The sequence below is a fragment of the Nematolebias whitei genome, chromosome 11, assembly GCF_014905685.2.
Source record: "Nematolebias whitei isolate Nwh7 chromosome 11, NemWhi1, whole genome shotgun sequence".
NCBI lineage: Eukaryota > Metazoa > Chordata > Actinopteri > Cyprinodontiformes > Rivulidae > Nematolebias > Nematolebias whitei.
In genome coordinates this window covers 11606124-11611632 of record NC_056508.1, presented here as the reverse complement: position 1 = coordinate 11611632, position 5509 = coordinate 11606124, and the positions used below count along the sequence as shown (strand labels likewise).

The 5509-nt window shown below is 43.8% G+C and overlaps 1 protein-coding gene across 1 annotated transcript in view; it reads right to left on the bottom strand.

Annotated features, from left to right (window-relative positions):
- vwa5b1 (von Willebrand factor A domain containing 5B1) overlaps nt 1-5509 on the bottom strand; it is a 365847-nt gene that overhangs the window by 287635 nt on the left and 72703 nt on the right. The window lies entirely within an intron of this gene.

Sequence of the window (5509 nt, the reverse complement as noted above, 5' to 3'; positions counted from 1 at the left end):
AGAGGAGAACAGCTGATCATTTAGCTGTTTTTACAGTTGAACTATCATCAGTTATATTAGCTATGGAATGGTTGCTAGATAATGATATTGGGGGTGGAAATCAATTTATAATAGCGTCAGTTAGTCGAGTAGCATTATTAAGTATAAAATCTGGTAAATCTTGCAGAATAGATTTGTTAGTAAAAATACACCAATTATTAGTACATTTACGTAATAAGAGATACTTTATCCTATTTGTTTGGATTCCTGCTCACGTAGGTATAGAAGGTAATGAGGAAGTGGATATTCTTGCAAAACAGGCTTTGAAATCGGAAATTGTTCATATAAATATTCCATTGAGTAAAAGAGAAGGAAAATCTATTATACAAAAAGAAATTCTTAAAATCTGGCAGGAGCAATGGGATAACAATAACGGAAGACAACTGTATGCAATTCAAAAGAATGTGGGGCATAATAAGGGTTTGAACAGAAGGCGAAAGGAGGAAGTAATTATGACAAGACTTAGAATAGGGCATTCTGGGCTTAATAGTTCTCTCTTACAAATAAGAAAGCATGAAAATGGGTTCTGCGATCATTGTAATCAGATGGAAACAGTAGAGCATGTTCTGCTAAAGTGTGAGAAATATTCAGAGGAACGTCAGCTGTTAAAGTCGTCGTTAAGCAGAAAGAATATAATACTGACTATGACCAATCTATTAGAAAACAAGTCAAATTAAAGCTGCAAGCAGCGTTGAAGGCCCTCGCAGCGAAGCGCCGCTGCGGCCTTACGGCGACCGCGGGAACTCGAGCGACTCTTCTCGGTCGCCATCGAGAACGCTCACGCTACCGCCCCACTCCCGTTCCATGGAGTGCACATTCACAGAACCTTTGACATCAGCTGCGACCGCGGATATAACTATTTTAATATGTAGGGGCGCTCTAGAGTCAAAAGTTAAAAATCACTAGTAATGTGTCCATAACTGCTTACTAATGACGCAACCAAAATCTGGTCCAGATCGGACGATATATCATTGAGATATACCTGTTGGAATATTGTAGGGGGCGCTCTAGAGTCAAAAGTTAAAAAACACTACTAATATGTCCATAACTGCTTACTAATGATGCACCAAAAATCTGGTGCAGATTGGCTGATATATAACTCAGATATAACTGATGGTATATTGTAGGGGGCGCTGTAGAGTCAAAATTTTAAAAAAACATACTACTGTGTCCACCAGGCCTAAATAATAATATACCATAAATTTGGTGCAGATCGGCTGATATATCACTGAGACAAAACTGTTTGAATAATGTAGGGGGCGCACTTGAGTCAATTATTAACCAACACAACTAAAATGTCCATCAGTTCTCAGTAATGACGCACCAAAAATCTGGTTCAGATCGGATGTTGTATCACTGAGATATAACTGTAAGAAGAATATAGGTGGCGCAGTGGAGGCTCTTGGCCACTTGTCATGGAAACCTGTTCAAAGGTGGATAATGATCAATCATAGTGATTTTGGTTCACCTGGGCTCAAATCTGTGCAATTTAAAGCCAAACGTAATGCAACGGCGTCACTTTTTAATTCGCCATGGCGCCACGCCCACATTCTCCAGCTATAACTGTTTTGTTGTTTAAATCAAGTCAGACCATGTTATCTGTCTTCTAACACAGGATCATCCTGATTATGTGAAGGGTGTCAAAGAAGGAGCATTCCAAACAAAAAAAGTCACTTCCTGTTCTGAGGGGGCGGGGCTTTGATGACGTCACAATATGACCTCAGGGTATATATACCTCCAGGTATATAACAACAAAAAAGGTTGACAACCTTTTTTGTTGTTATATACCTGGATGACTGAGAAAACAAACTTTGTGTTTTTGAAACCATTAGTGAAAAGGCCAGACTTCAGGGGTATCTGAGGCAGGCTTGAAACACAAGAGTCAGGGTGGCTTCTGGGTAATACCAGATGGCTAGGCCTCAGACTGACGAAGCCTCTTGGATGAGGGGCGAAACGTTTCTTTTTAACAAAAAAAAAACGAAGTCCAGATGACTTTATTCAACCTTTTTTGTTACACTTGAACAGGTTATTGAACTTCAAAAGGGGGCGGCACCAGAAGAAAAGAACATGTGGAGACTAAGGGGGGCGACTGAGAAGGACGGTTGCTGGAGAGGGCACGATGGTAAAATAGTCTTTCCACCTGGCAGAAAACAGGAACTTTTTCAGGAAGCACATGGACCAGTTCATGTAGGGACGAGACAGATGCTTGAAAATCTTAACGAGTGGTGGCATCCTTTTATGTCACACATGGTAAGACATTTCATTAAAACATGCAGAGTATGTGGACAGTTCAACCCGAAAAAGACTCTGACACCAACACAGGGAAAGTTTCCTTTATTGATGTGTCCAGGAAAAGAAATTATATTGGACTACACAGACATGGTAACGACAGTCAAAGGGAAAAGATACTTGCTTGTGTGTGTTGATACATTTACAGGATGGCCAGAAGCATGGCCCGCTGCCAGAGAAGACAGCAAAACAGTCGTAAAATGTTTGATTAACTATTATATCCCCAGGCACGGGTTTCCTGAGAAAATCCAGACAGACAATGGTACCCACTTCAAAAACCAAGACTTGCAGAAAGTGGAGGCCTGTTTGGGCCTCAAACACAGGTTTGGCACCGTATACCACCCACAGTCCCAGGGGAAGGTAGAAAGAATGAATCAGAATTTGAAAAACAAATTGGCTAAAATCTGTTTACAGAATAAATTGTCCAGGGTTGATGCTTTGCCTCTAGCCTTGATGTCAATCAGATGCTCTGTCAATTCTGCCACAGGATACACCTCATTTGAACTGACCACGGGACAGTGTTATCCTGGACCAAGATGTCCGCCTCTGGAAACACAGGTGATCTGCAGAAATTGACACATAAAGACTATTTTCATCAGTTACAGAGTGTGCAGAAGGAACTCACCAGGATCCAAGGAGAGTCCTCAAACAAAGACCTTGCCCCCACATCTCCAGAAGTCCAGTGGGTGTGGCTGAAGGTCATCAAACGAAAGTGGTCAGAACCCAGATTCACAGGACCACACCAGGTGATTGAAAGGACCTCACACGCCATCCGCCTCAGAGGAAAAGGTGAAATCTGGTATCACTGGTCTCAGTGTGCTCCAGCTGAGGAACCAGGACGGGAACTGGTAAAACACAAAGCAAGCCAACAGACCCAAGTTAGACATATGTTGTGGGAAAAACATCCATGGAGGACTACTATAGTCCTGGGAATCATATCAGTGATTTTATGTACGATCATTTTTTTTACTCGAACATACATGCATCATTCTGGGGGGTAGAAATTGTACTGATTTGCACCGGCACCGTAGGTCCGTAACCACCCAGGTGATAGACAAACAGGAAAGAATGGACAACTGCATAAAGACGTGGGGAGGGCTGGAAGTGAATTATACCCTGAATACGACTACTACGTTCCAAGTTGATCTATGTCAAGTCATAAATTGTGGGACACGCCCTGGGGATTGGAGAGAGTATGATGTGTACCTGTGTCACAGTGCTCCCACCCAAGAGTCATGCTCCCAGAGTGGCGTTTCCTCCCAGGGGCGCATTGAAGCAAAAAGCAGCATGTGTCCCTCTTGGGACCACGTTGTAGCGTATACAGGGACTTCCTGGAGCCCTTGCGTGGCAACACCATGGGCCTTGCAAAAGGGACAGTACATGGGGGGAGGTCCAGGAGGGAGTAATCCCCTCCTGCTGTCAGTGAAACAATTGAATGGCACCTTGTATGTGGCCATTCCACAGTGCCCCAAAAACAATGTCACTCTGTATCTGACTCTGGGAGTAGCGTATAGTTCTCACTATTGGTTTCCAACATTCCCCGAGGGAGTGATTAAAATTAATTTGATACCCTATACTCAGCCCAGCCTCATGGAGACTGAGGATTCGGGGGCGAAAACAGGACCAGTTATCACCTTTGACTATTCAAAATTAAAATCCACCGATTTGGTACGTATTGCTACGGGTTACTCCAGCACCAACATGTGGTTGGACTGGATCGCCGCTACTGCAAAAGAAAGTAACATGTTAAATTGTGTCGCCTGCGCTACAGGAAGACCCACCATGTACACGGAACCCGCTCCTCTGTATCCAGAGGACGAGTGGGGGTTTCAGTGTATGTTGAATTTAATGAAAAGCGTGACTCCACCCAATTGCACGACCCTAGCCAGTCTTTTCCCTCCGATTGATAATCAAACTAGAATCATTCCGGCCGTACCCGTGAAGGCCCATTATATATGTTTTAATTTTACAGACGGACACACTGAAATCGGAAGCATCAGCCCAGATTGGTGTAACAGAACATTTTTAGGACAAAGGATTGGTAAATGGGCACGAAGCAGGTTGTTCTATTATTGCGGTGGACAAAACTTTTTGTTGCGTATCACTCATCAGATGAAGGGTGTTTGTGCCATGATACGGCTCAGAACTCCACTGATGTTACTAGGAAACACATTGAAACCTTCCCCAGAACAACCCTCCCCCGTCACTGCCACCCGACGTAGAAGACGCCACATCCGGAGAAAACGATATGCTAGCACATTTGATTTGTCTGCTAATTCCCCCACTTATATTGACGCTATCGGAGTCCCCCGTGGTGTTCCTGTCGAATACAAATTGGCTAACCAAATAGCCGCCAGGTTTGAAGCTTTACCAATCATCTCAGCCTATTTTCCAGTGCTTCCTCATAAGAATGTAGACCGAATAAATTATGTGCACTATAATGTTCTGCGGCTAGCCAATCTGACTAGAGACGCGGTGGAGGGACTATCAGAACAATTGGCCCCCACCTCTCTAATGGCAGTGCAAAATAGGATGGCATTAGATATGCTTCTGGCTGAAAAAGGGGGAGTGTGTGCTATGTTTGGAGATATGTGTTGTACTTTCATCCCCAACAATACAGCTCCTGACGGGTCAGTGACCAGGGCACTGGAGGGATTGAGGACGCTGAGTAAGACCATGCACGAACACTCAGGTCTGCACAACCCATTAGACAGCTGGTTCACGGATGTGTTTGGGAAATGGAAGGCGGTGGTTTTGGCTTTGTTTGTCTCCATTGCCACCCTTTTAGGTGTACTGGTCGTATGTTGTTGCTGCTGTGCGCCCTGTGCGAGATCACTCATGGTGCGCTGTATCACCTCGACCATCGAGAGAGGGAGCGGGGATAGACCTTCTGGATATCAGATGTTGTCAACCAGCGATCCTTCAAGCCACATGGAATTCGAGCTCTCCCTGGTGGCATAACCCGAGAACTGCTGACACTGGCTTTATAACCTGTCTCCTAATATGTGTTTTACACCATTTTTCTTTGCTTTAAGTTGATTCTTAAACATATTATAATTACATGTGTTACTTTGCTTCCCTTGCTCCCAAATTACTGTTGAGTATTGGTTTGGATATTTTATCATACTGCTAGCAATAGGAAACTTGGATAAATGCATGTGGCCACATCTTAACTTTTACT